The following is a 17947-nucleotide window of genomic DNA, read 5'->3' as shown; positions in this document are numbered from 1 at the left end:
CCTTAAAATCTATTAATCATATAAGGGAGTGGAAGGATGTGAGGCAACTTTTCTAAAAGTGTTGTGAAACTGACAAAGTGCTGTGGAATTCTAAAGATAAGTGCTAATAGTAATAATTAATAAGAAATAATGGGTGATACCACTAGGTCTTTGATTCTGGCTGAGCCTTGGAGAATTGCTCTGCAAGGAATGTTTGATGCTTTGCTTTTTCATCTAAAAATTCAACTGAGAGAGCCCCAGAACAGCAACATTTATTGATCAGCTGAAGCTGTTTCATTCATTCTGCCTTCTCAGTAGAAATCTCCATTCATCCCTCAAGCATCTATTACTTTTACTGTATGTTGACATATCTATGTGCATTCAATTAGGGATGCCTGCATTTAGCAGCAAAGATCAAGTCTGTCTCCTTTATTAGGAATGTGAAGTCCAACTGGCTGCAACTAGTACAATTGTGCCATCATCAGTATGGAGCTGCCAGCAACATCTCTGGACAGCCTTGAACCTCTGACGCGTATGGAACCACCATTACTGCTGTATATGCTGGAGACAGAAAGAAAGGACAAAGGGAAAACAGGCTTGTAAAATGAGTCTTTCCAGTTAAAACATACTTCTTTTTTACGTTATTTTTCTCAAGGCAAAAAAATGATTGTTAATGTCACAGATTAATAATTTACCTTAAATAATTGTGTGATTATACTTTTATTAGCACAGAATCCCTTGTGTTTTTGTCTGACACTTCTTCCTTTTTATTTATTTTTAATTAGGCTACAGAGTATGAAGTTTCATTACAACACTATCAAACTTAATTTGTTTTTGTAGATTTTCCTTCCTTCTTTTGGCTCCATTGCCCTGTTGCCCCAATTGTCCCCTTCTGTCTCCCGTAGCCTCATCCCTGCCTTTACATCATGTACATTCTAGCACCTTCCCATTCTTCAGAACCTCATTATCTCCTCTTGTGGTCCCAGTTTTAGTTTCATGAGCTATACCCATAGTTATTCACCCCCCCACACACAGACACACACAAACACACGCACACACACACACACACACGCACACACACACACACACACACACACACTCACACACACATTAAATATTAGGTGGTTAGAGACATATTGGTTTATTTCTGGAACCTCTATCATATCTTTCTTTTCTGTCCTCCCTCCTCCCCTCCCTATCTCCCTTCTTTTTTACTTCTCCTCCTCCACTCCATACTCCCCTCCTTTTCTTCCTTCCCTCATTTTCCTGGTACAATACTCTCTGTTACTATGCCTTGGTAATATCATTTGAAATCAAACTCAGCAATGCTATTCTAGTTAGGATTACTTTGTCTTCACTTGATCTTTTGTGTTTCTATATGAATTCCAGTATGTTTTCCTATTTCTGTGAAGAATGGCATTAGAAATTTTATAGAGATACCATTTAATCTATAGATTACAGTTGGCAGTATCACCATTTTCACATTAATTTTGCCAATTTGCAGAATAAGACCTCTTTCATTCACCTAATATTTTCACTTAATATCTTTTAGTTTCTTAAGGTTTTAATTTTAAAGTTTCTTTCCCCACTTTCTTGACTAGATTTATTCCTAGGTGCTTTATTTTGGTAAACTATTATAAATGGATATTTCCCTAATTTTATTTTTAGAAAGTTAATTATTGCTACATAGAAAAACTATTGAATTTTATGTGTTGATTTTTACAATCTGCAACCTCACCAAAAATGTTTATGAAATGTAAAGGTGCTTTGATGATGTACACAGAGCATTTTAAATATAGCACCATGTGTTCTGCTTTTTGACTTCTTTCCTATTTGTTTTACATCTTCCTCATACCCTTATTGCTGTACCTGAGACGTCATGCACTATTTTGGATAATAATAGAGTAGGCATGCTGTTTTTCCCCAGATTTTAGAAAAAAATTATTTTTTCTATTTAATATGATGTTGCCTAGAGGTTTGCCATATATAGCTTTTATTATTTTAAGTCATGTTCTATGTTTTACTAATATTTCAGGAATTTTTTATGTTTAAATTATACAAATGCTATTTTGCCTCCATTGAAATGAGCATATAGTTTCTCCCCTTAAGACTATTTACATGGTGTATTGCATTTTTTTATTTGTATACGTTGAGCTAACCTGGCATGTCTAGAATGAAACTGATTTTATTGTAGTGTATGGTCACCTTAGTGTATTTTTAAAATGAAAATTGACCTTGAATATACAATATTAGGTTACATCTGGCATTTTCAAACAAATTGTTGTTAATCCTTCTTAATCCTCTTCTCTAAGATCCACCTAAGGTCCTTTATATCCTCAACAGCAGCCCATAACCTCCCGTCAGACTTCAGGTCAACATCTCTCATCCCTCTCATCCCTCAGCGTCTCTTTTTCTCTTCTCATAGTTTCTTTCCAAATTTAATAGTCCATACTCACTCTTGCCCCATTTATATACAGACAACCATTATAATCTACACTTGGCACACAAGAGAGAATACACAACTTTTCTCTTTCTGAGTCTGTTATTTTGTTCATTACACTTCCTGGGGCCATCTATTTTCCTGCAGTTTTTATAGTTTTCATTTTACAGGTAATTACATTTTCTTTGTGTATATATACTACATCTTCACTATCCCTGTTTCCACTGAAGTACATTTAGTCTGGATCCTTTCTCTTACTTCTTGAATAGATCCAGCTAAGATAATGAACACACATCTCTCTCTGTGGTAGGCTATGGAGTCCTCTGAGTACGTGCTCCAGGATGGTCTAGTTGTATGGTGGGGTAGTGCAATTGTCAATGTTTTGAGCAACCATCTTGCTAACATCTGTGATGGTGATAGTTGATTTTCTTCCTAACAGCAGTGTCATCATTTGTTTTCATTCGTTTTCTAGATGATCATTATTCTGAATTAAGTGAGATGGAATCTCTAATCAATTTTAATTTGATTTCCCAAATGGCCACATGCGTTAAATGCCTTTTAAAGTATTTCTTGGACATCTGTATTTCTTCTTTTGAGAACTCATTTTGCATATCATTGGGCTATTTGTTGACTGGCCATTGTGTGATTTTCTTTTTCGTTTTGATGTTTACATTTTGCACTCCTATATACTTCGGATGCTAACCCCATCTGAAGTGTTGCTAGCATGGATTTCTTCCCACTCTGCAGACCATCTGCACTGTGTGATTCTATACAGCCCCAGCTGTCAAGCAATAGGATCTTTTCTATTCTCTCAGAATCTTGTCTAAGAAGTATTTCCCTGAAAATTTATCTTAAAATGCTTTCCAATGCTTACCTCTAGTACTTGCCTTGTTTCAGGTTTTAAATTAGTGAAAGTTTTGATCCATTCTGAATCAGTATTTCTTTCAAGGTGGAAGATACGGGTCTAGTTTCATTTTTCTACATGTAGAATTAATGTGTTCCTCAATTCACTTTGTAAGTCCTTTTTTTTGGAGGGGGTCAGGAACTTTTGCCTCTATATTCATCAGAAAAAGTCACCAATAGTTTGATTTTTTGTTATGAGATTGGAAAATGTTCTTCCCTTTTAATTATTTTATTCATTTACATTTCAAATGTTATCCCCATTCCTGGTTCCCTCTCCATGAGCACCCTATACCATCTGCCCTCCCCTTTGCCTCTCTGAGGGTGCTTCCCCCACCCACCTACACATTCCCACATCACCCATCTAGTATTCCCCTTCTCTGGGGTATCAAGTCTCCACAAGACCAAGCACATCCTGTCCCACTGAGGCCAGACAAGGTAGTCCTCTGCTACATATGTAGCAGGGGCCAGGGACCAGCCCATGTATACCCTTTGGTTGGTGGCTTAATCCCTAGGAGCTCTGAGGGGTCTGAGTTAGTTAATACTGTTGTTCTTCCTTTGGGGTTGCAATATCTTTCAGTTCCTTCAGACCTTTTTCTAACTCTTCCATAGAGGTACCCAGGGCTCAGTCCAATGGTTGGCTATAAGTATCTGCATCTATCTCAGTCAGGTGCTGGTAGAGCATCTCAGAGAATGGCCATACCAGGCTCTTGTCTAAAGCAGATCTTGGCATCAGCAATAGTGTTGGGATTTGGTGTCTATGAAAGGGATGGATCCCAAGTTGGGGCAGTCTCTGGATGGCCATTCCTTCAGTCTCTTCTCCATTTTTTGTCCCTGCATTTATTTTAGACAGGAACAATTCTGGGTCAAAAATTTTGAGATAGCTGGGTGGTCCCATTTCTCAACTGGGGGCCATGTCTATCTACTGGAGGCAATCTCTTTAGATTCTATCTCCCCACTGTTGGGCATTTCAGCTAATGTCATCCTCACTGGGTCCTGGGAGCCACTCTCATCCCTGGTATCTGAAACTTTCTAGTAGTTTCACCCATCCTCTATACCTCACTGCTGCATATTTCTATTCATTCTTCTGACCCATTGAGCTTCTCTCCTGTCTCCCTCACCCCCATACTTGATCCTGCCTCCTTTTTTCTTCTCCCTCAACTCTCCTACCCATGTACTTTTCTCCCTCTGCCTTCCATAATTATTTTATTTCCCCTTCTAACTGGGATTAAAACACCCATGCTTCAGCCTTCCTTCTTGTTAAGCTTCATATAGACTGTGAGTTGTTTCATGAGTATTCTTAACTTTTTGACTAATATCCACTTATCAGTGAGTACATACCATGTATGTCCTTTTGGATCTTAGTTTCCTCACTTCTAGTTCCATTCTTTTGCCTCAAAAATTCATGGTGTCCTTGTTTTTAATAACTGGGTAGTATTTCATTATGTAAATGTACCATGTTTTCTGTATCCATTCTTTGGTTGACGGACATCTGGGTTGTTTCCAGCTTTTGGTTGTTATAAATAAGGCTGCTATAGATTTAGTGAGGTGCATGTCCTTGTGATATGGTGGAGCATATCACTAGGATATATCTCCATGAGATATGGAGGTATGGTATAGCTGGGTCTTTAGCTAGAACTATTTTCAATTTTTTGAGGAACTGCCAGATTAATTTCCAGAGTGGTTGTACCAGTCTGCAATCCCACCAGACATGGAGGAGTGCTCCTCTTTCTCTACATCCTCACCAACATATTCTGTCACCTAAGTTTTTTATTTTGGCCATTTTAATCCGTGAAAGATGGAATCTCGGGATCATATTGATTTGCATTTTCCTGATGACTAAGGAGTTGAACATTTCTTTAGGTGCTTCTCAGCCATTTGAGATACCTCAGTCTAAAATTCTCTGTTTAGCTCTGGAGCAGTTTGAGAGTTATTAGTGATGGATCTTCTTTAGAAGTTTGGCAGAATTCAGCAGTGAATCCACTTAGTCCTGGCTTTTCTTGGTAAGTAGATGTCAATCCTTGTGGATCTGTCTAACTTTTGTTGGGGCAAGTCACACAGATTTGGAAGTTTTCAGTTTATTCTAGGTTTTATTCCATTTTGAATATTGATTTCAAAGAGATCTTCTATATTTCAGTTGTAAATCATTATTTTATTAATTTGTATGTTTCTCCTCTTTTTTGGTTTGTTTGTCAGTCTTGGTAACATTTTCAAAAAACTAACTGATTCTGTGAATTTTGTTTGGTGCTATTTCCTTACATTCTGCCATAATCATTAGTAGTTCTTACCATATGGTTTGGAGTTGGTTACTACTACTATTATTTCTTCTCCTTCTCCTTCTCCTTCTCCTTCTCCTTCTCCTTCTCCTTCTCCTTCTCCTTCTCCTTCTCCTTCTCCTTCTCCTTCTCCTTCTCCTTCTCCTTCTCCTTCTCCTCCTCCTCCTCCTTCTCCTTCTCCTTCTCCTCCTCCTTCTCCTCCTCCTCTTCCTCTTCCTCCTCCTTCTCCTCCTCCTCTTCCTCCTCCTCCTTCTCCTTCTCCTCTTCCTCCTCCTCCTTTTCCTCCTCCTTCTCTTCCTCCTTCTCCTCTTCCTCCTCCTCCTCCTCCTTCTCCTTCTCCTTTTCCTCCTCTTTCTCCTCCTCCTCCTTCTTCTCCTTCTCCTCCTCCTCTTCCTCCTCTTCCTCCTCTTCCTCCTTCTCCTCCTTCTCCTCCTCCTCCTCCTCCTCCTCCTTCTTCTCCTTCTCCTCTTCCTCCTCCTTCTCCTCCTACTTCTCCTCTTCCTCCTCTTCTTCTTCTCCTTCTTCTTCTCCTTCTTCTTCCTTCCCCTCCTCCTCCTTCTCCTTCTCCTCTTCCTCCTCCTTCTCCTCTTCCTCCTCTTCTTCTTCTCCTTCTTCTCCTTCTTCTTCTTCCTTCCCCTCCTCCTCCTTCTCCTTCTCCTCTTCCTCCTCTTCTTCTTCTCCTTCTTCTTCTTCCTTCCCCTCCTCCTCCTCTTCCTCCTCCTCCTCTTCTTCCTTCTCCTCTTCCTCCTCCTCCTTCCTCCTCCTTCCTCCTCCTCCTCCTCCTCCTCTTCCTACTCCTCTTCCTCCTCTTCTTCTTCTCCTTCTTCTTCTTCCTCCCCCTCCTCCTCCTTCTCTTCCTCCTCCTCCTCTTCTTCCTTCTCCTTTTCCTTCTCCTCCTCTTCCCTCTTCTCCTCCTCCTTCTCCTCCTCTTTTCTCTCCTTCTCCTCCTCCTCCTTCTCCTCTTCCTCCTCCTCCTCTTCCTCCTCCTCCTCCTCCTCCTCTTCTTCCTTCTCCTCCTCCTTCTCCTCCTCTTCCCTCTTCTCCTCCTCCTTCTCCTCCTCTTCCCTCTTCTCCTCCTCCTTCTCCTCCTCTTCTCTCTTCTCCTCCTCCTTCTCCTCCTCTTCTCTCTCCTCCTCCTTCTTCTCCTCATCTTCCTCTTCTTCCTTTGGATGGAATAGTGAGTACATTATTGAGTTATTTATTTTGACAGCTCTTGTAAAATATGAATAGTTATATCTTTTAGCTAGTCTTGGATTATGGCCTTGACATATCCCATAGAGTCTAATAGCATTTGCTACAGTTTTTATTTATTTATAAGAATTTAAAATTTTCTTTTGTAGGCATGATGCTTTTGTGAATTGTGTAAAGGTTATTTTTGTTATTCTATTCAAATGCTGATTTCTCTGCCTCATCTTGTTTTGATCTGGACACAGTATTGTAATGTTTATGTCAATAATCTCCTGTCTCAAATTTGTGTAAACAATTCTTAACATTTATTCTTTGCCTCATCAATAAATGCTGATTAGCCAATAGCTAAGCAGAAGATAGAATAGGACAGAGACTTCCACTAGCCAAGAGAATTGGGCCACGAGGAGGAGATAATAATAATTATTTATAAATAATTCATTTTTTGATAAAAATGATTCATTTTCCTCCTGATTTCTTTAATGAAATCTAAAGTTCAGTATCTTAATATTTGTATTATTTTGGTTTGAGAAGGTACCATAAAAAATGTCTGAAACTGAGAGAGGTAGAACAATGTTAAACTGCAACTATCATGGGGCTGGGACTGGGGCTGGGGCGGGGGCATAGCCAGCTTAGCACAGGGGAATCAACATAGATCATCTGATTGCCCAGGTATTGAGGTGCTGATTGAAATAAATCTCATTTTCTTCTGATTCTTGGGGACTAGCAAAGGTAATGAAAGTCAGCTGCCATATTAGTTCATTGATTATATTTGTATTAAAAATAATTCATTTCTCTCCTGATTTCTTTAATGAAATGTGAAGTTCAGTATCTGAATATTTGTATTATTTTGAGATTTATCTTGCTATGCTTTATAAATTATATAACTCTATGTTCTTATATAAAGTGTTTTTCTTATATTTGTTAAGGATTGATTTATGTTCTACAACTTGATCAACTTCCTTTCTTCTTTCCTTCCTTCCTCTTTCTCATATCTATTGTCTTCCCTTTTATTCAATTCTATCTACTTATGTCTTTCTATGACTTATTTTATCTGTATGCTTTCCAAATCTTGTTGTTTGACCCCCCAAATCAATGACTTTGTATTTTTCTACATTTAATATAAATGCTTTCAGAGTCTTTGAGGCCTTGTGATCTAAACCACCTTAGTTTGTAATATAACTCCATTTGATTTCATTTTTTGATATTTAGAGGTATAAAGTTAGTGTTGAAAAATAACTCAATATAAGCTATAAACATAAAAGCTATATAATGGGTATGTGGCATTAATTATTGATGACACGGTGCATTTTCTGTTGGCTCTGTTTTTTAGGCTTAAGTTTTCTCTGAAGTTATTAGTGGCTCCTGATGTGTCAGTCACCTCTGCTTCTGGAATTTTCCTTTTTGTAACTGCTGTTTCTGTCTCATATTTTTGCATATGACATCTACCACCTTTCTAGCAAATGATACACCCATAGAAACACAAAGGTATTTGAATAATGTGATTATACAGTGTTATCCTATAACTATCATTTATTTCCATTCCTTATATCTTTTCATGGTCTTTTGACTCAGTTATCTTATGCTACATAAGCAATTTAAAAATACTATATGCAACAAGACATCTTCTTTCTTTTGGGCTAATTTGATCACAGACCCGAGTTTCAGAGCCTGCTGGGCTGTCCTGAGACAACGCCTTTAGATGAGGGAATAACAACATAGAAGTAGTTTGCAACTCTAGACTGTCTTTATATTTTATGAACACAAGGGAAATAATATTTAATTCATTTAAAAGATGTCTATTGTGCTCTGTATGTTACCATATTTGGCTGATCTTAATCTGATATGATCAACCAACCAAGCAATTTTCTTTTCTCTAGACAAATGAAATTCTAAGACTAAGAGAGCGTTATCAGATTTTGAGAAATTATTGTCTTCTTATTTCCATTCTCATATTCATTGCTAGCTTCAGCCACAGATTTCTCTCCTCATATAGACTTGTTTTTTCCAAACAAACATTACAAAATCCTGTTTCACTAGTACATCACTAATTTAATCAGATATGTTGGTAGTTTGTTTTAATCATGAATTTCTACTAACAATTCATTATATACATAATTGGAAATAGTTTGTCACTTTCTAACATTCTATGTGCTTTCTGAGGTGATACGGATTGTTTTTTTCTTCCTTCCAGGGTTCCTATGTGGCTGCAAGATGTTACATGCCTGGAATGCCCAGAATGGGCTCTCTGCAACCTCCTTCCATCAAGTCTTTTATTACTCTTATGTCTAGCCCAGGCTTCTTTATAGCACGCTGGTTAGTTTCCGAGACAAGGTGTGTTTAGGAAACAAGGCCTGATTTATAAACACCCATGAAGTCTTTTATTGAACTATCTTTGCTGATTTCTAATTGATCACCAACTTAGCCAATTAAAGGCACATGGGTAAGTTAGTGTTGTGCAAACAAAACACAACAAGCTATGTGATAAAATTATTGATGCTGGGTAATAGATATGTGAGGCTTTGTATTTTTTTTTCTGACCTGGTGAATATAAGAAGAAAGTGCATATGGGTGTGACTCTCCAAGAAGTTCTGGATGAACCCTAGTTTTCATTTTTTAGATTTATTGTGTCTGTTTTGAAGTATCTTTAAAGGTCAAGTAGCAAGAAAAGACTCAAAATACAGGGAGAGAGAAGAGATCTTGAAATGAGGGGTGAAGATAGTAGAACACTTATGAATAGAAGTCAAGAAGAGTATAGGGGTCTAAAGTTTTAAGCAGGAATGGGGAAAAGAGGATGAGGGTGGAACTATGAATTAATTCAAACTAAAGATTATGAAAATGTCTTGTGTAAACCACTTCAATATGTAAGCTAACTGAAATCTGTAATTTTAAGCTATTTGAATGGACGACATGGAAGGGCAAATGCTTCTCACGGAAGCAATGGGCTGCTAAATGCAACTATCAATGCCAGACATGAAATACATTGCCATGAATTATCAATCTGTGAAACCTCAGAGATCAATGGTATAATGCAAGCCATTGCATTTGATTATCTATCACAACTAGATGATAAGACTCTACTGCTGAAGATACCACACAAATAGGTTGTAGAACAGTGCAAAATATAGCTGAAACTGTTCTGAAAACTTTCTCCCTTTAGAAGAGCTTTCATGGTACCCTAGGGGACTATGTAGATCACTGGAAGGATAAAGCTCATTAGTGGTATTATTCAGTGAGGAGCCCTGAATGTTGCCACCCTAACCTTTCAGATAAATTGTGCCCTTTGCTGTAACAATGGCATGATTTCTATAGTGCAACCAACCACTTTCTAACCGGATATAAGACTTGTTTCACAGGAGGAAACTCAGATCTGGTACAGCAAACCTGAACACAGTCCATGGCTATGGAGGTCATAAGCTTGATGCAGAAACCTACTACTGTTATTTTGTTAAAAGGATATTTTGTCCACCTTCCTTTATATACTTATATTCAAACTGATAGGTTAGCATTGCTTTCAACTTTGACCAGAGATATTTCTTCTTACAGTGGTCATCAAAAAATACAAAGACTGATAATTGATCAAGATGTTGAAAATAATTGTTTATTGACAGCTCAGTCCTAAATGGAACATATATACCAACTATTTACTCTTCAAGGAAGAAATGGCAATTGTATTCATGAACTCATGGCATAACTGTGATTACTTGCACAAGACTGCAGAAGATCAAGTAGTCAAGGCTCTAAATGGATAGGAAAGAAAATCACGAGGCTCTAGCCCCAGATGAAGAAGTATTAACAATTATTAAATATTTATGTATGGAGAAGTCACTTTTCTTTGGTTGTGTGGCCACTGGTAGATTGTCTGTGCCTATTTGGGTGGCCCCAAACCCATGTCCAGTTGATTTAACCTCACTTATTGAATACAAAATTATAATGTACTTCTGTTATGAGCTTAATATTCATGTTCCCTTCAATTTTATGGGTTGAAGCTGTAATCCCAATGTAATGATGTTTGTAAACAGCATGTTTGTAACATAAACAGGTTTAGATGGGTTCATGATATGATGGGTTAGCATTTTTTAAGAGTAGGCACAATAAAGGGGGACAACCATGTCCTTATACACATGAATTAGGAGAAGATAAGAACACACAGCAAAATAATGGGGCTATTGACAGACTATGAAGAGGACCGTCACCTAACTATGACAACAGTTTGACTTTGAACTTTCAAGCTTCCAGAGCCAGGAGGCAAGTGCCTACTGTTTAAGCTGTCTGGGCTATGGCTAACTCTATCGAAATAACATAATATTTAGCTGTCTTTTTTTTTTTTTTGATGGGCTTCTATATTATCAATGAATAGTCAGGATTATATCAGTCAGAGAATGAGACTTAAAATAGAATGGTTTTCATTCTTTTTATTATTTTTGTCATATTCTTTTTATTTCCTGTTAGGTTTTGTTTTTGTTATTAGCTAGTACATGCGCATAGTTGGGTTAGGCAAAAATATTACTTTGAAGAGAAAAAATATTTATCAGATTTATTGTAGCCAGAACAAATAAAATTCATGTAAGATGAACCTCCCCACTTCCTACCAGAGGTAGGGTCAGAGAATGGTTGGTCTATAGAATTCATATTAGTTATAATATTTATTGTCCTAGACTTCATGGCATAAAAATTAGGACATTAATCTCATTTAACCTCTATATCAAGAAAAACGTATATTTTTAAATCTAAATGCATAGATGACTAAATCAAGACACAGATGTGATTGTTATTTACATAATTTATGTAACAGATTTGCTAAGTAGCAGAGACAGGAGTTAAATCTAGGCTAACACTATACTGCAGAAATGATATAAAAACTGCCGCTGAGTTTGAAAACTGGTTGTTTTCTTTTTACAAATTTTAACTTTTTTCTTCACTACTAAAAAAAAAAAAATTAAGGTTATATTCTGTGTAGAGCTGCTGGATAAAACTTTACATTTATTTTGAAATGAATAATTATAATTTTAACTGTGCAAATACTAAGCATGAAAACTCATCTTTGTGTATCTACCATAGTTCTAGAGATAGAGGGTCCTTCTGCCATGAAGTTCTATGCTCTGAGTGATGCTGGGTCTGCAGGAGCTGGCTGAGAGTGAGCAGCCAGTGTAGAGAAGTGGGGTCAGATGCCTGCTTCCTTTACAAGCCAGGCATTGCTGTGCCTGAAATCTGAGAGGCAGTCTTCCTGTGCAGATAAACACTTCAGTTGCTAGTTGAGTCTTCAGAAATTCATCAGCTTCATGCAGTACCATGAGAGAACACCCTTGGCATCTAAATAATATTCATTATCATTCATATCATTATGCCAAGAACGCAATCGACTCAAACCAATTGTTATAGGTAGTAAATGGAGCCCCAAACGCTCTGTAATATAATTTATTTTGCAGAAATATCACAAAATGCTTCACAGGTAATTATGTTTGATGTAGGAAAATACAAACTCTGAATATGAAAATGTATTATGCCGGTTGCATTTAGAGAAGAGATGGGCAGGATTCAGGCAGTTTGCAAAGATTTGAAAAAGAGAAATTTCAAAACAAAGACCCAACTACTTTTGAAATTGAGGTTTAAAAAAAAAAACAAAGGGCTTGAAGTGGAAGGTTTTTCTTGTAGAAAATTAGGTTCCTATTATTCTTTGTTACAAAATGCACTAAAAGACATAATTAAATTAAATATATTATTACATTAACATATCTAGTGCTTTGTTAACTCCTTCCCTGTGTATTGTTTTCAGTTGTCTCTGTAAAGTTCCATACCATAAATTATCTGCCTTCCCCTCCACTGCTGTCTCTAGTCATTACTGTCTTCTTTGTTTTCCCTGTGTCAGCAACAGGGAGATTTGTTACTCTTTAGACTGGACCACTCCTGGTTTAACATCTTGCTGTTTGTAAAACCTGGAACATCTTCCCCTGGGAACCCTGCAGTACTAACTCATTTCCTTACCTCTCTCACATCCTTAGTTAAATGTCATCTTCTCCCTGAGGCCCTATGTAGATTTTCACAGTGCCACCATTCCCAGAATCCCAAGCTCCTTCATCTGTTCCACTAGTTTTACAGTTAAAATCACATTTTTATCTACAACATTAACTACTGTCATTTCGTATTGTCTACCTTGATTTTTTTTTTTTTTTTTGGCATCTCTAAGCAAAAGTCTTACAAGAACCTAAAATCTGTTGTGTAAATGCTCATTATCATGGCACACTGCATTGCCTCCACAAGGGAGAGTTTCCATAGACTGTAATTCATACCTCCATGACCCCCCTGATTTTTAGTTTTTAAATTGTATGTGGTTATAAGACGCCATAGTGCCTAAAGGCACAAGTGTAACTTAGAAGAAAGAGAATAAGCTAGTAAGAGAACAGGAGTGAGGAAGAGAGACAGAGAGATAGAGAGACAGAGACAGAAAGAGAGAGACAGACAGAGAGACACACACAGAGAGACAGAGACACACAAAGAGAGACAAAGAGAGAGGGAGAGAGAGAGACAGAGAGAGAATACAAAGAATGCTATCACACATCAGATTAGGTAAATGTGCATACTACTTATGAATTCTATATAGTTAAACTATAAATAAAGAAAATTGTTTTGTCAAGTGCCTGGGGAATGTTTATAAAATTTAATTAAGTCCAAAAATCATGCCAATGTTGTTGACTTTTAAAACTGGACATTAGGTTACATCCTTTCCTCAAGAACAAACAAAACTAAAATTTAATTAAGATTCAATTTAAAAACAATTTAGTTAAAGAGGGAATAAGAATGCAATTAAAATATCTTTAGGACATAATTAAACCAAGAAAGCATGTATCAAGATTTGTGGAAAAATTTCAAATATATTTCAAAGTTACATTTATATCTTTAGGGGCTATAATTTAGAAAGTAAAAAGAAATGATGAAGGAAATAGCATTTTATTTAAGATGTTGGAATACTGTAAAAGTGGTAGCTGGAAGGAAGATGATGAGTTAGGACAAAAGAAGGCAAATAGATTGAAATTCAGAAAGAATGTGTAAAACTAGGTATCTCTGGGAAATATAGTTATTTAAAATCAGTGTATATAAAGCAAAGCATGGAAAGATGTACAGAAGAGAATTTAATTTTGCATAAAAGTTTAATGCATAGTTGAGTATGGATATATAGGTGAAATCTAATCAAGATACAAACACCTCAAATCTTGTCATATATGTAGCTCCAAAAACATCTTGGTTAAATAAATTTTATAGGCAAGCTTTTCTAAGTTTACAAAAAGCCATGCTCACCGTGTTATTTAAAATAGCCAGGAATTTAGCAAATAGTACCATACCAATAGAACTGTCTCAGGCAGACAAGATGACCCAGTATTCGATGGTATTTGCAAATGAGGCCTGCGTTCCATCCCTCCAGCCCACATAGCTGAAAGAGAGTTGACTTCTATAAGTCACCCTTTAACTTCTACATGAGTGCCATGGCATGTGTGTGAGTACACCACACACACACACACACACACACACACACACACACACATACACACACACACACACACGCTGTAATGAATTTTTTTAGATAATGTTATTTAATCTGCCAAATATACAAGTTGAATTCGAGAAGCATGTCTTGTCTGGGTAATGCATAGTAACCAGAGGTTTCTTGAAATGATCAATGTGTCGGGTTAAAAAATGGGCACTAGCCCTGACTCAGGTGGGTGTGAAGGGCACAGTACAGAGAGGAGACCCCTCATCGGACAGAACTGGCCAAACACAAACCTTTGACCTTTCGTGGCACAGGCTTCTGGACAGCCCCTGAGTAAGTACCCAGTCTGGGGTGGTTATCATCAACTCCCACAGCAGCTGCCTGCTGGCACTACCCATCCCCCCAGCCCCCCGCCCAAGCTAAAGTGCAATCTAATGGACAATTGGAATCTCCTTACCCCACTTCCCAGGCACCTCCCCACCCCAACCAGGGTTCGAAATTCTAAAAACAGCAAAAACATTCAAATGACTGTGTATAAAATGCTGTCCTGCATCTTTCTGTCTCAAAGATAGCAGGTGCGCCTTCCCTAGGCCCCCAGCCCCTGAACAATTTCTGTCCCTAGATGAAGGGTAGGTCCCTGGCAGTAGGGGCTCCTGGCCATAGGGGCTACTGCAGCGGTGCCAGGGCACAGGGTGGGTGAGGTATGGTAGAAGTCTTGGCGGCACAGCCCAGTTCCTTGGCATCCCCTCTCACTAGCCAGCTTACTTATTCAGGGAGATAGCCAGCCGGGCGAGATCAGCCTTGGCGTCTGCTCTGTCTTCCCAGCCAAATGCACCTTCGTGTAGTGCTCTTTTGCTTTCTGCTTCTCTATTTATTTTTGTTCTCTCCTTGAAAGCTCCTTTGGCCCAAACAGATCCAGTTGTGTGACCTTCTTAGTCATCTGTGCCACCAGGTTGGGCTTCTCAGTGTCAGTGAGAACACCTTTTTACTTTTACTGGCAGTCATCATCTTCTTCTTCACTCTCATCTGAGGCTAGAGACTTCTCCTTTCACCTGAAGCACCATCTCCACCTTCTTTTTGTTCTTCTTCTTCCTACTTCAGAAATGGACAACTCACGTTGGCCTTCTGCTTCTCAGCCTGTAGCTGGGGGCATCGATCTCCTCAGGGCTTGTATATTGCCTCACCCGGCCTTTGTGGCTTTCCTTTCTACCTCCTTTAGGCACCTCGGCACTGGTGGCTGCAGTGGAGGTGGCGCCTCGAACTGTAATGAAATTTCAAAAAGAACAATCCCAGTGATGAAAAAGGTATATGTTGAGTAACACGCAGAAGCAACATTCAATATACTAAATGAACATTCTCTTTCATTACATAGAACAATGTGCAGTCAAGAAAGGACAGTACAATATTTTAAATGTGTAATATTAAGAGCTTTTCACTAAAATATATTAAGAGATTAAATGGCTGCTAGTTCTGTAAACAAGTTTCAAGCTATATCAAAGTATATATGTATAATTTGTATAAATATATAAATATATATATTATATAACCCATATATAACATATGTATTGTATATGTGTACATTATACATACATATGTACATATATACTATATATAACATATATATATATATATAACATGCATATATAACTATATATATAATGTTAAAAGAATTCACAGATAACTTTTGACAATAGAAACTAATGATTCTACAGGTTTCAGATAAATATAGAAAACTATCACTAAAGACATTTCTGATATATTATTTTTATACTCTATTTTAGGTGAAACAGAATTACAAGGCATTTTTGTAGTATCATGGTGATCTTGCACATGATGCAGAATTCCATTTATATAAATGAAATGGAACAACAATGAAACAGATGGTAATGCACTAAAATCTTCACACATGTAAGGGAATTCTCACGGAGCATGTAAAGCAGACTCTGGTAATTTCAAATGCTTACTTCTGTAACAAATCAGAAGAAAGGGAGTCTCAGCATCAAGCTGTGTATGCAGGGTCTCTGCCCAAGATTGCAAGCAATAGGTAATGCATAGTGGAAGATCTTTTACAATTTCCCAGTTATTTTAAAACATCTGTAGAGGAAAAGACTAAACATCTTAAAAGGCCATGTGGGAAAATAACTTGTACCTGATTTAACAAAGTTCAGTACTCATAATTTGCAGGTAAATGTTATAAATCATTAAGAAAAGCAGTAATGACTCTTTGAAAATTCCCGAAAGAACATTTGGAAACATGAGATGACTAGAATTATGAAATGAGAGTTTGGGTAACAAAGCCATTAGTCAGTGTGGAGGCTAATCATCCTTGTCAACATGACACACTTGGGAAGAGGAACTTCCACTGAGTAACTGCCTCCACCAGGCTGGACTGTAGGTGAGTCTTTGGGGGCATTTTCTGAATTACTCACTGATGTGAGTGGGCCTAACCCACTGTGGGAAATGATATTCTTAGGTGGGTGGGCATGACCTATGTACAAAAGATGTCATCGTATCAAGCTAACATGCTGGATCCAGCCATGATGGCCAAGATAGTATGTGCTAAATATTGCTCCCTAGTTTCTGCTTCAGCTCCTGCTTAAGCTTCTTCACTGACTTCCCTACGTTATGGAGTACAGACTTGAGTTGTAAGATGAAAATTGCTTTGGTCATGGTGTTATCATGCTGGAGAAAAGCCAACTATCATAACCACTATTCAAATTCATAGAGCCTTTAGAAATTAGTGTCCAGAGTAGGGAAGACACATAAGAAGATGTATATTTTACATTATATACAAAAGAAAATATGTCATAAAATAAGGTATATCATGTTATACCATTTTATATAAATGTTGAACATCTATGAAAACACAGAACAAGTATTATATAGCCAGGTATAATGGTGCATGTCTATCATACCAGTATTTGGAAGGGTGAGGCAGGAGAATCAGTAGTCAGATGTCAAACTGGACTATATAGTGAGTCCCTGTATAAAGTTAAAGAAATGAAGAATTGAATGAAAGCCAACAACACAGTGGTATACAATATAATTCCTCTTTTGGGTATAAGAATCTACACAATTTTATTCTTGTCTTTATAATTGAGGAAAGTTAATTTTTTAAATATATAATTACAAATTGGTATTTAAAAGAAGGATAAAGAAGTGCATCATGAGCTTTAGATTTATAAATATGGTAGTCAATTTCTTGTCTAGCTAGCAAGATACGAGTGAAAGGAAGATTTGTTCACATTCATACTTTCATATAGTTATAAAAACACATCAGCTCTTTCCCTCATTTCTGGGCTAGAAGTGAATCAACAGGGCTTGATAGAGAACAGCTTCTTGGCTCATTACAGCCAAGAAACAAAGAGATGGACACAGGAAGGCACATGGTAAAATATCGTCCCCAAGTCAGGTCTGCTGCTGCCTACTTGGTTCAGCTATGCAAAGCCTCCTGAAGTTTCCAGCACATCCAAAAATGGCGCCACCAGCTGGGGGCCAAGGACTACATAATCCCAAAGGAGACATTTCATATTCAAACCACAGCAACAAATAATGCTACCTTAACATGCCAGAATGTGCCTTTGGAAGTTTAGCAATGATTTCTTCTGACTCTTGATGAGAGTACAACTCCCCCCAATTACCTACCTCAATGTACAGGTTACTTTCAGAGTCAGAAAAGAA

The 17947-nt window shown here is 37.6% G+C and overlaps 1 long non-coding RNA gene across 1 annotated transcript; it reads left to right on the top strand.

Moving 5' to 3' along the window:
• The first annotated feature begins 319 nt into the window (after positions 1-319).
• Positions 320-12888, top strand: LOC143441413 (uncharacterized). Its single transcript, XR_013108783.1, has 5 exons — positions 320-511; positions 5231-5322; positions 8114-8268; positions 8975-9223; positions 10327-12888. It is a non-coding gene; the product is annotated as an uncharacterized LOC143441413 (long non-coding RNA).
• The last annotated feature ends 5059 nt before the right edge of the window (positions 12889-17947 follow it).

The sequence above is a fragment of the Arvicanthis niloticus genome, chromosome 2 (genome assembly GCF_011762505.2).
Source record: "Arvicanthis niloticus isolate mArvNil1 chromosome 2, mArvNil1.pat.X, whole genome shotgun sequence".
In the NCBI taxonomy this organism is placed as follows: Eukaryota; Metazoa; Chordata; class Mammalia; order Rodentia; family Muridae; genus Arvicanthis; species Arvicanthis niloticus.
The sequence above is the reverse complement of the archived record's forward strand: the minus strand, read 5'-3'. Positions and strand labels throughout refer to the sequence as shown.